The sequence below is a fragment of the Globicephala melas genome, chromosome 5 (genome assembly GCF_963455315.2).
Source record: "Globicephala melas chromosome 5, mGloMel1.2, whole genome shotgun sequence".
NCBI classification, from domain to species: Eukaryota; Metazoa; Chordata; class Mammalia; order Artiodactyla; family Delphinidae; genus Globicephala; species Globicephala melas.
The window spans coordinates 116,000,319-116,013,517 of NC_083318.1; positions in this window are offsets into that span (position 1 = coordinate 116,000,319).

Genomic DNA, 13,199 nt, shown 5'->3' on the forward strand with positions numbered 1-13,199 from the left:
GTTAATTTTTTTAAAAAAAGGATGTTTGTGATGGAAGAGGACTGCCCACCCTCAAAAGCCTAGAGAAAGGAAAATCCCAAAGTCATACATTGTTGTCTAAGCTCTAGTGCCTTCTGAAGAAATCTGCAGACTTCCAGAAGGTATTAGTGCTGCAGTATGAGAGTAAAACCTTAATTCTCTGAGACCCTGAGAGAGGAAAACCTAGGGCAGGTGAATTTTAATAGTGACAAGGAATTTAGAAAAGACTAGGTATATGAAAGCCATGGTGGGAAAGGAGACAGCCTCATATACTTTGCACAAACACTCTGCTCAAGGAACAGCTATCTTATGTGTGGGAAGGAGAGAACCCAATGGCTCTACCCAAGCTTTACTCCTCCATACATTTTAAAACACTGATCATACTCTGAGAGGATTGCTTCATATTTTCATTGAACGGATCTAGATTTTTTTCTAACTTTTCTCACAAACTAGAAGAAGCATGAATAATTTTAATAAAACTGTTGCCTTCTTCTGTGATCTCACAGAGTAATTTGATCAGATTTTTGATAGCACTGCCCCAAAATAGGAAACCCAACTGGCTGTGTTTGAGAATAGAATGGGGTTTAAATCTATTATTTTCCTCTCATAATGAGATTATTCTTTCTAACTCTTTCAGCTATCTTGAATTGAATTGATTCTCACAGCTTAGGTTGTAAAAGAAAATTAGGAATCTTCTAACACAAGAAAATGGCAGCATGTACACTGTAAAAGGAATTCATTCAAGGACAGACTCATTTAGGATCAAATCTGAGTAAAGAAATAAACAACAAACATACAAAAAACACAAAGAAACACTGATTTATTTTCCCAAAATTATTCAGTGAAAAGACCTGTGAACTGGTTTAAATCTGGATTTGGTTTGCTATGGAATTACAAATTTTAACTTGTTCTTGACTGAATCAATGATATTTAATGTCTAAATAAAAAGCTTTTGTGTATTTTCAAAAGAAATCAACCTGCAAAATTTGTTGTGAACTCGGTAAAATTCTGGTGTTTTGGTTTTGAGCTTTTAACTGGAGTGACTAGAGGTTGCCTAAAAAATGCATAGCCTATTTTTTCTAATCCCGTTTTCATACTTAATAATACTGGTGGTTTGAAATTTCAGAACTCTTTTACCCACCCTTGTCTGCATATGAACAGTGAAAAGTGTCTATTTATCAGTACTTTGAAATTCTGTTCCACAGTTTTTCTTTCTTTTTTGGTTTTTGTTTTCCAAGCAATTTGTAGCTGACATAATAGAAGGCATATAAAATAAGAAAAGTTGTCACTCCTGTCCTCATGTACTTACATAAAATGGAAAAGATTAGTGACAGAAACATTTTGGGGTTATTTTATATTTGGGGCAATTCTTTTCAGAACTTTTAAAACTGTGATCAGGATTGAAAGGAATTTTAAATATTATTTGCAGCATTTCACATAAAAGTGTCATTGCTTTGGGAAAGGTACGTGAGAAGTGCATTTCTTTGATGTTTTCCCTTCGATCTGCTTTCTCCTTAAATCTTAGTCTCTTATGGGAGGAAGGATGATAGTCCTTTAGTCATAGCATCATTTTTCAACCACTGGATAAAGTGATATCTAGTGAAGAGTTTGGGTGGTGGATTCTTTTTCCTAAGACATGATATAAAAATGTACGGAAAATGATATCGATTTTATTTTTGCAGGTGGAAGGAGTTGTTTTTTTTTTTTTCACCAGTTGAAAAACGATGCCATGACTAATATGACATCATTTGGTTCCCCACAAAGTCAGCTCTTCTACAAACTTAGGAAGAGGCAGCTGTGAGAGAAGCAAAAATCTTTCTAATCATTCCTAGTAAGCATATTTTTGCCTGTGGAAAGTATCTACCATTAAGAGGGTTGGGAGACATACCCTCTGATATCTCTGGACTGGTAATATCTGAGGACCAGACACTATGGTAATAGCTGAGGACTCTATAAATCAAACACGAGCGTCAAAAATTCATTGATTTGTCTTGAGCATTTTTGTGTACCAGTGCCAACAGCTGGCAGGAGACTCTGGAGGCACCCGCTTCACAGCAGCCCTGGCAAACACCACAGCCAATGATACAAAGGATGCCACTTCCCCGTGGGTCTCAGCGTAGACTCTGTTTATTAGGCTCAGCTTTTCTTCATGACTCTTTACTTTCTATAAATGAACACTTTCACTCCTTTTCTACCATCCACACTAGTGCAAACCAAAGGAATTTAACTGTGAATTAGGATCAGGGAAAGGGTACTTCTGCCCATAAGTGAATTGTTAGGCCCTCCCTGCCCCCAGGATGCTTAAGGGCTAGAGTAGGACACGTACTTACATCTTGACATGAAGTAATATGCTTCTGGCAGGCACAGCTCCCCTACTTTCCGTTATCACAGCTTTCCCCAGGAAGCCGGGAATCTGTTTACTTTGAGAAACCATTCCGTGTTTCTTTTCGTTAATTTACTGTGGTCCTTGAACCTGAGTGGAGACCTCTATCCCACTTCAGTTAGCGCCTTTCTTGAGGGTGGGCTGGGGGTGGAGGCTCCAGCCTGGCCACTTGGCAGCTCTGGTAAAAGGTTTGGTGGGGAAGAAGGATGAAATTAATGACTAAAACAAGGCTTGAGTTCACAAAGGACGTCCATTAGCCATGCTCCTGCGGCCCCAGTCACCGTGGATAAGCGACAGTTGACCTGAGTCACACCACTTCCCAGGGTCTGAGGGGCACCAGAACACCAGGGGTCAGAGGGGCGGTGTAAGTGCTTTCTCATGCCTATCAAATTTCCCTAACGATCCATTTCCACCCCCTTAGTATTTCAGAGCAGGAATGTCTTCATATGCATATTTTCTGACAGAGGTGTGAGGGCTAAAATTTCACTTTTCCCTTCCTGGTAAAGTTCACCCAGTTTCAGGAGAGGTCTGGTCCTGACGTTCCTTCCTGAGCAGCAGACAGCTTGTGTTTCCCACTTAATGCAAAGAATTTCTGTCACTAGAGTTGAGCCCGGGAGGAGGCGGGTCTGGCAGGAGAATAAATGAATCTGAGCTGAGAACGAAGGACCACCGAGGCAGGCTCTGCATAGGCAGGGTCAGGGCTGTGTGCTCAGAAGGACCAAGGAGATAGAGGAAAAGATGAGGGGTCCCAGGAGTGAGTGAGGTGACGAGGGTGACTTGGGGCAGGCCTGCTCCGAAACTGGCAACATCATTCTCTCTGAATGGCTCTGGCACTGTAATTGCAAATGGCCCTTAAAAATTTCAAACTTGTCTGTACTCCTTTCGCTGAATCCAACATGGGTCTGTCCCAGAAAGTCTGTTAAGGGGATCACGTCAATTCTCTTGCCAGCGGATGGAGCTTCCAGCGACCTTGATGTTCAGATGCCCTTTGGGCTGACTGCCCTCTGGAACCTCAGGGAGCAGTGGGATGTCACTTTGTATCAGAGGGTTTGGCCTGCAAACTGGGTGCTTGAGTGTGGCATTCAGATGGCAACTGTAGGGTAGGAATGTTGCCACAACCAGGACACTTGGATGTAGGAAGGAAGTCCTAGGGGAGTTCACAACTCATGAAGGCCCTTATCTTGTTACTTTAAGACTTGCATCTCAACTGAGAACGTTTCCTAAGGACCAGATGAAACTCACCATCATAGACAACCAACTTTTATTGTGTTCTCACTGTGAATGAGGCACGGCTAGGTGCTCCAGATGCTAACATGTCAGGTAGTCATGGCCCTCAAGAAAGTCATAATCAAGTACCACACTGATACTTGACATATTTATATATACACATATTTATATATACACACACATATATATGCATATATATACTCATACATATAATTCAATATATATTATATATACATGGCAGTATGTCTATATACACATATACATACATACGTGTGTATATGAGTGTATACACTACCACCCTGTCAATCTTATATATGAACTGGTATGCATTTCCTAGTGGCTTCTGCCCTAAGGTCTCATTTTCTCATTATTTTTAAAAGGTTTCTAATGGCCATAGTAGATAGTGCCTGCCTTAACTCCTAAAACTAGTTGCTCAGATGTGATTACTTCCTATGGTTAACCCTTTATGTGGTGGCTGATTATTGGTCTTGGTCTATTTCCTTGGAATCAAAGCCTTCAGTCTTCCTGAGCCTTCCTCCATCCAGGACTCAGACGTAGGCTCCCTTTTCTCTGTACTTCGAAGCTGTGGGCCAGTGCCTTATTCTTCAATGTCAAGACCCCAGGTGTAGAAGAGCAGAGCCTCAGATCCCCCTGGGTTCAGAGGGAGAGAGGTTGGGTCCTTGAAAAAGCCACTCAGACTTTCTAGACCTCAGTTAATCACTTGTCTAAAAGAGGAAACAGGTAGATTATCCAAGGTCCCTTCCAACTATAAAATATTGGAATTCTGTAGAAGAAAAGTGACAAGGGTCAAATCAGGGGTAGAAAAAGAAAGTACTAAAGAAAACTGTGAGGGGTTGAATCTCACAGGATGGAATCACTTGGCGGCAGGTTTCACAGAAGATGGAGAGATTTGAACTTGATTTTGAAGGATGAGTAGACTGAAGCCAGTGGGGGAGAATTGAGGGAGGAGGTGCTACACAGGAAAACAGATTGTGAGCAAAAGTAGACATGAGGCAAGATTAGGGAGAATTAAGAAACGAATGCATCTATTCCCCTAAGACAGTAATTGATAAGAATGGAGCTTGAGGTGGGCACTGCACGCCAAACAAGAGTTTTGAGATACTCCCTTGGGTCTGGCATTGGAGAGTGGCTGGAAGGACAGCTGTGAACTGTTATGCGTACTGTAGACAAGGGTGACCCCTGGATTGCATAAAGTGTTTCCTTATTGGTGGTGCATAGTCTCCCTAGATAACTGCATTCCTGGGAACTGTAACCAGTACTCCTCAGGGAAAATTACTCTGCCCACCAACATAGCCAGCTGGTAGGGTTAGTGTTTCAGAACAGTTATATCACCCTGTAGGAAGCACGAATTTCTCGGGGTGTAATAATTGTGGTAGACAATAGACACGATACGAGTTAAGTATGGCCCAACAGCTGTTGCCTATCGGCAGCAGGTCAGAAAGGAAGACAGATGTCTCGAGGGTGACCTTCTTGAATGAGTGTGTTTGGGAATTTAGGAATTCCCTTGGGGGTTAATGACATGCCATTGCTTGGCAACCACAGTGAACAGTCTAGTATTACAAACTGTAGGTGCAAACAAACCATAAAACTCTGACAGGATGGCTGGAGAAACTAGAGCAGGCCAGTTGAGGAGGGTGGTGAATAGAAATTGATTTTATGGAAAAAATAGGGGGATGGTCAAAAATGGAGAAGAAAAGCAGTGAGGCTAAAATTACCTTAGGAAGCATGATTAAACACAAAATTCTGCAGATTGAGATAGAACAAGAAATAAGAGGGGAAGAAAAGGGATGCAGAACAGGAAGATTAAACTCCATGTAAAGTTAAGGCTAAGACAGAGTTGTGAAGATCTCATTTGAAGTTACAGCATTCACTTGAATGAAATGGGTCATCTCATGAGGGAGCTGTGTGCAGCTTGTCTCTATCATACATAAAAGGGCATATAATTTAGTCCCAAACTCCACAGGCCATGTTAAGCAGTCCCATGCCAGACCTTGACCTTAACGTTGGCCGGAGCCTGGGAGAGCATCTATTTCTCATGTGGCACGTCCCTTTAATGACCACAAAGAAAAGGGATATTGATTCTCCTGATCACCTAGAGATGTTAGGCCTCTAGAAACTATACATTAATCTCCAATGAAGCTCATATTTCTTGATTTTACTTTAAATTTTAAACATTTGTGTTTGTGTGTATATATATATTAAATTAGCAGGGCAATTCACATTACAGAAAGGATTTGTCACTTCACAAAAAAGATCATTAAAACTCTATTAAATGTTCAAATATCCTGCTTGTACTTAACTATTCAGTAGCACATCTTTTATGAAAATAATGTAAACCTGACTTTGCTCTGTTTTTATAAGTAAAGCTATTTTACAAAACATAAGTCATTTATAGGCAAAAATTTCAAACTTAATATGTGTTTACTACCTCCATAATGATAGACCAATTTTTCATTTTGAAGGATTTTTTTGTGTGTGTGTGGTACGCGGGCTTCTCACTGCTGTGGCCTCTCCTGTTGCGGAGCACAGGCTCCGGACGCACAGGCTCAGCGGCCATGGCTCACGGGCCCAGCCGCTCTGCGGCATGTGGGATCTTCCCAGACCGGTGCACGAACCCGCGTGCACGAACCTGCATCGGCAGGCGGACTCTCAACCACTGCACCACCAGGGAAGCCCTTGAAGGATTTTTATCTACATTTTACTCTTCTTTTCCAAAGTGCTGACTTCATTATGAGTCAAGGACATCATGTAATTAGTACCTTTAATGCCCCATTAAACATCAAATTCGAGGGACTTCCCTGGTGGTGCAGTGGTAAAGAACCCACCTTCCAGTGCAGGAGATGCAGGTTCCATCCCTAGTTAGGGAACTAAGCCCACACGCCACAACTGCTGAACTCGCGCACCTCAACGAGAGAGTCCACGTGCTGCAAACTACAGAGACCATGCTCTCTGGAGCCCGCACACCACAACTAGAGAGAGAAAACCTGCACACCACAACTAGAGAGAGAAAACCTGCACGCCACAACTAGAGAGAAGCTAGCACGCCACAACTAAAGATCCTGCGTGTCTCAACTAAGACCCGGTGCAGCCAATAAATGAATAAATAATTTTAAAACCCCATCAAATTCGATTTCTTACTACCGATCATCAAATAATATTAATACTACCTTATACACTAACCTTATAACAAAAGTGAGATGAACTGGAATTTTCAGCTTTAAATGACTCCTTATCTTCTCAGCTGGAATTGAAAAGGATGTATAATAAAAGGAAATAAGAGGTATTATAACAGCAAACACCTACAGAGCACTTAATAAGGACTCAATAAGGTATTAATAAGTGCTTTCCAAGTAGTGACCCATTTAATCTTTACTACAACTCTGTGAGGTACTTACAAGGTTCAGTCCTCTTACAGAAGAGGCTACAGTGGCTGAGGGAAGTTAAATTCCTTGCCCAAGTTCACAGAGGCAGTAGTAAGTGGCAGATCTGGAAATCATATTCAGGGAGTCTTGCCCTGGCATCCATTCTCTTAACCACTCCACTCCTCTACCTCTTGTAGTTTATGTTTGTTTGTTTGTTTACTTGTTTTTTTTTTTTTTTTTTTTTTTTTTTTTGCGGTACGCGGGCCCCTCACTGTTGTGGCCTCTCCCGTTGCGGAGCACAGGCTCCGGACGCGCAGGCTCAGCGGCCACGGCTCACGGACCCAGCTGCTCCGCGGCATGTGGGATCTTCCCGGACCGGGGCACGAACCCGCGTCCCCTGCATCGGCAGGCGGACTCTCAACCACTGCGCCACCAGGGAAGCCCTTGTTTACTGTTTTTAAGTAGCTAGGTAATACTTATGAAATAGTCTCAAGACTCTTGAGACCTGTTCCTTATGGGAGCAAGTGCCATTACCTTGTCCTTTGACATATAAAATGACTCTTGTTTACCCATTGTTTTCTGTTACTGAACCAACAGGTTTCTACTTGTAGTTTCAACGCTGACATTTTCTCGTATGTTTATCCTCTGTTTGTATCACACTATTAAATACAATGACTAGAAATTTAGGCAGGACTGAAACAGAAACTCTAGGTCCCCATCTTTTCTGTGTGGTTTCTCCCAACGTTCCCTATATCCAAACGGATCTGAGTTTGAGAGAAGTATACGGCCCTGCTGTATTTCCTTTAGCTTGCTTTTTTAAAGCCTTCTACATCTCGTAGGCAGAATTCCATAAGGCTGACCACAAGTAGAACTCAATGTCTGAGGCAGGTATAGGAGCCTGTACTGTCCATCAACTAAGCTAGCACATGCAAATCCTATTTCGACTGTCAAGAGTTTTCTCTGCATTCCTTCCGGAGTACAACATGTGCATTGCATCAAGAATGGTAATGTTCCGTGAGCCCTCCTCCCCAGGACACTGGCTACCATTGACTGCGTGTAGAATTCTGTCAACAATTCTTTCCTTTCCCCTGCCCTTTAATTTAGCCCACTGCCAAGGCAATAATAAAGAGGTATTTTGTGGCAGGAAAATCAATTTCAGGGATGTAGACTGTGACACAGCTATCAGTACTGATATAGTCCCTACCCTAACCCCAGCCTGGGCACCTTTTAGTTTTTGCAATGGTTCTTATCCATCTTCTTTCTTTATTTGGCAAAAATGGGAAGCTATCAGCTGTGAATTTTCATTATCTTATATTCTGTCGGTTCAAATTCAAATTCAGTTCTTAGGATTTCCAAGGCTCTTCTTCCTGTAGTCCATCATTTAGGTTAACCTGTGCCTCACTTTACATTTTTTAGTTTAACTTCTGCCTTATTTTACTTTATTTTCTTTAGAAGATAAAGTGACATGGAATTACTTATATAAGCAGAACATGTTCCCTCATCATGCATGCCTACTGACAAAATTAAAGAGTGACCAAGTTACAAGGATAGGCAATGGAACAGAATCAAGAGTCCAGAAATAAACCCTTATATTTATAATCAGTTGATTTTCTACAAAGGTGCCAAAGCAATTTCAATAGGGAAGGGATAATTCTCTTTTCAACAAGTGGCACTAGGACAGTAGGATATTTGGATGTCACATGCTGAAAGATGAACTTAGACTGTTATTCCACACTGCATACAATACAGGCCAGGTGACAAACTGTAACCCATAGTGGCCCTCCAAATGGCTACAGTGGGTCAGAGACCTGATGTGATGCCACAGAGGGTCCATGGCTCCGGTTCACCCTCCCCAAACACTCAACCACAGGCCACTTGACTCCAAGAAGGGATCTGAGAGGACAGAGAAAAGCCACTGAGATTCTTTGAACCTGTTAATTCATTTGTAAGGTAGAGATGACAATCACTTTCTGTGATTTGAGAGTTTTTTGAACACCAAAATAGATAACCAATGGGTCATCCTTTGAAAGCTATAAAGCACTGTAACAACCAAGTTATAATTATGAATGTGCAATGCATTTTGTGAATCTAATTTGATTTTGGGTCTACTAAACCCAGACTTCCTTTTCAAGCTAAACTTAAATTCTGCCATCATCTTGCTGAACACCAATTTTACAAAATCAGACCTGGCCCCAAATATTGCAGTCGTAGCTGAATGACTTACAGCATTGGAAAAAGTAAACACTAGCTCACCCACCAAAGTTTTATCATTTGTCCAAGGATAAAATTACCCGCAAATGAGTACCTCTTAATCAGGTATTCATTTTTCTTTAAAATAAATGTAAAGAAAATAATATTCCAATATCAAAGGGAAAACTGAATATCCCTTAAATCCTGCCATCTCAGATAAGTTTTTGTCGGTTTTCCTTGTCTTTTTAGGATGTACCTCTGTTTTTAGTTGGTTGTGTTTTGCGAGGCTTTTATTAGTAAGATTAAGATGTCGTTATTTGGCCCTTGTTCCTTGATAAAAAAATTATGGAGTTTATGTGCTGGTATCTGGAGAATTTCAAACCTCATTCTCTGGTTTTTTTTTTCTTCCTCCCTAAAGATCTATCCCCCTGTGCCTCCTTAACCCCCTTTCCGTGGATTCCCTATGTGAGCTCACAAGTGTTAGAACTTGTGTGTTGCCTCTGCTCCAGATTATTTAGTGCACATTGCAAAACCACCGAGTGTATTTTTCTTGTCCATGGGTCATTTCCTTGCCACATACCTAAACAGCTGGAAAGAACTGACACTCAGTGTTGGAAATTCACTGTACGTGATGTTTGCATTTGTGTCTTTTTATTAATTCAAAGGCAGGTTTGGGGGGTGAATGTCAATTTTCTAAACTTCTCTTCAGCCCAATTTTACTTGATTTATCTGCTGCTTAGTGTACTTAGCTTATCTTTACTTTTCCAGCCTTCGTTGCAAAGAAATATTCTCATTAAAATAAATATAGATTACTATGCATGTTTTAGCTGAGAAATGCTGAGGAATGTGTAGTACAGTGATAGAGGACACAGATATATATAAGAAAAAAGGTCAAGTTCTATCAGGTAAATAAAGTTTGGGGATACTATGTATTGATCTCTATGGACAGTTACAGGTAGAGCAGTCCATCTCCTTAACAAGTTTAGGAGCAAAGAGAAAAGCACATTGAATTAAATTTTGAGCCAGATGCCAAGATGAAGATTATTTATGAAAAGCAAAATAAAGCAGGAAAAAATAAAAAAGCTTTCTGCTGAATGCACCCTCTCTTAATATGTAATGGTATAATCACCATTAACGTTTTATTTTTTGCTCCAATGGAGGGATCACTCTTTGGCTTGACTTCTGTCATGAACTACACTGTGCAACGTCCATAATGGTAAGCTACTGACAGAGCATCGAGAAGATCGTGCATGCAGTCACCTCAGTTACTTCCTGGCTGTACCTCCCACGCCAACACTTTGGGTCCTCTTTGACTAAGTGAAGGTCGATTCAATCAAATCGTTGAACTTATTCTTCACGAAATTGGCGAGCTCACATTCCTTTCTTTTCCCGAAAGACAGCTACTCATTCAACTAAACTGACCCAATGGATCACACAACCTAGAGTGCAAATCATAACATTTAAATATTTTTGGAGGGAGCTGCTCGTCGGGGTTAGGTTTAAGTGAGATGTTCTCTCCTCAGAGAACAGCTCTGAGTGTCTGGCCCTCCCAGTGCCTGTTCTCGTTCCAGTCTCAGTGCCTGGGAGGCAGGGATTCTAGAAGACCTTATTTGGCTAATGTCACCCTATTATTAGATGGGGCAAGCATGATTTCACTTGTACACATATCTAGTTCCTCAACTTTACCCTCAATTAGAATACCTCCTGTTTAAAGTTTCAAATCACTCTAAAATGTCTGGCTGAATTATTTACCAACCCCACACACATTTTCTTCAGCAAGTTGTCTTTGATTCTTTGGCTTGCAACATTATTCTGTGCCAAATCTGAAAAGCATTCTGGAAAGTTTATTCACAGGCCAAGCAATCAAAGCTGTGCCTTTTTAGTTTCGAGTGTGTTTTTTTGGAACTGCCACAATTTCATTATAAAAACAATTTCAAACAGAACGGTCTTCCGTAGTCAAATTGCCTGTTTGCCCACCTACATGTACAGGTAATTACCAGAGTTAACCGGGAACGTTACTTAAGTAATCGTTTTTATATTGTATAATTATGTAATTGTGATTACATGTGGCATATTATTATAGAGGTTTCCAAAAGCACATGGCTTTTTAGTATAGATAGATAAATTCAAGCATGGCAAGGTAATTGGAATCGTCCAAATTCACGTGACCTCGACTCTCAGAGAATTTATGTTCTCTTTCCTTTCCTTTATTTTTTTCATGTTCCTATAACCCAGAATAAACATGTCTGCAGAATGTACCCTTAACTCAAAAAGAGAAGGAAGATTCTGGATCTTTGTGTGTTTCCATTGACAAAAACATGAAAATTAGCAGAAATATATATGATTTGAAAAATGCTTCTAGACACAACACTTTTTCTTTTCCGTGCTACAAACTTAATTGAAAGCTAAGACAACATCAGTGAGGTCAGAACAGACTAGTGAAGACAGAAGTGAGACATAATCATAGATGCTTCAGCTAAACTGTTCTTCTCCTGTATTTGTCCTCCATGTCTTCAGCCAGGAGGGTGGTTATCGTCCCCATCCTTAAAGAGTTCCTAACCTAACAATACTTTCAGTCATCCTGGGTGCTTTCCCACGAAATCTATGTTTCTTCTGCTGTAAGATCCAGTAAGATTCTCTACAATCCTTTAGGAAAGTAGAGAGTTTTACTAAACATGTAAGTTTCCTCGAGACATGTATGTGAAGCCTTTGAAAAAGATAGATTGATTTGAAAAATGGTTGGTACGCATCCTTTAGTCATTTTTTTCCTGTACAATGTGAGTATTTTGTTATATGTTTTCAGAGAAAACATAATCTTTGAAAGTTTTTTTAGGAGTGTGCTGAAACTAGCACCTCGTGCCGGCGTTTTAGTTAATTTATTAGTTTCAAGCACTCATTTTTAACTAAACAATAAACATTTCCAGTTTAAATACGTGTGTTATAAGACACAAATTTCTAATCATTGCAACACCTCAGATTCTCTAAATTCCTCTAGTGTGGTTTTCAGAACCTGCAGGGTCTTTTCCAAACTTCTGCTCCAACATATTTTTATTGTATCAACTTTAATGAGAAAAAATTAACTCTTGCAAAACAGAAATTTCAGGATCCAGGAAGTGGATTAATGAGGCCCCTTGATTTCTCTTTCCCTCTGAAGCTGGCTTCACATCTATTTTGCCTACAGAAAATATTTATAACACTCACAGGGTAGCCTAAGAATTAAGGTCCATGTTGAAACCTTAACCTTAATTCTTACCGATCTTGGGCAAAACCCTTGACATCTCTCGGCTTCCATTTCTTCCCCAGCATATGGGCACACGTGTTCATCCCTGCTTCCGGAATGTGCTGGAGGATTAAATGTCAAAGGGTAGAAAGTACTCAGCACTCTATCTTAAACATAGTTAGTTTTTAATACATGTTAGCTTTAAAATAATGACATTTTAACATGGTGATCTTTTTCCTAATTAACTCTTGGACCATATTTAAGATCTAGATCATAGATTTTATGGCAGGGCACCAATCAAAAAATGCCTCCTGATTTGACTGCTCTTTTCTCCCAGTTTTCCTACATCCTTGTGTGCACGAGCATTTATTACACCAAGTTTATGCCCTTCCCTGAAGTCCCCTCCCCTGTCTTTCACCAAATCTGTTTTACCTTTTTTTGCAAAGACGATTTATTTCCTACTTGCTCTGTGCAGTCTTCCCAATAGGTAAGAATTAGTTTCTACCTAATTCTTGGTTATCTATTTTAGATATAGCAATGTGTACACGTCAATCCCAAATTCCCAACCACAGTTTTAGAAATGCTGGGATGGTTTAGTCTCCCCATATATTCTGTTTACTGTTTTTATTTTTCTTATCTCATCGCTGTCTCTTCCTAGCTTCTGCCTCTTTTTAACTTCAAAACCCATCATGGTTCCAACTTGTCCTCCTGAATTTTTCTTATACCTCAACACCAGTTACCTTGACCCAGTGATCCCATTATCTCTGTATTTTCTAGT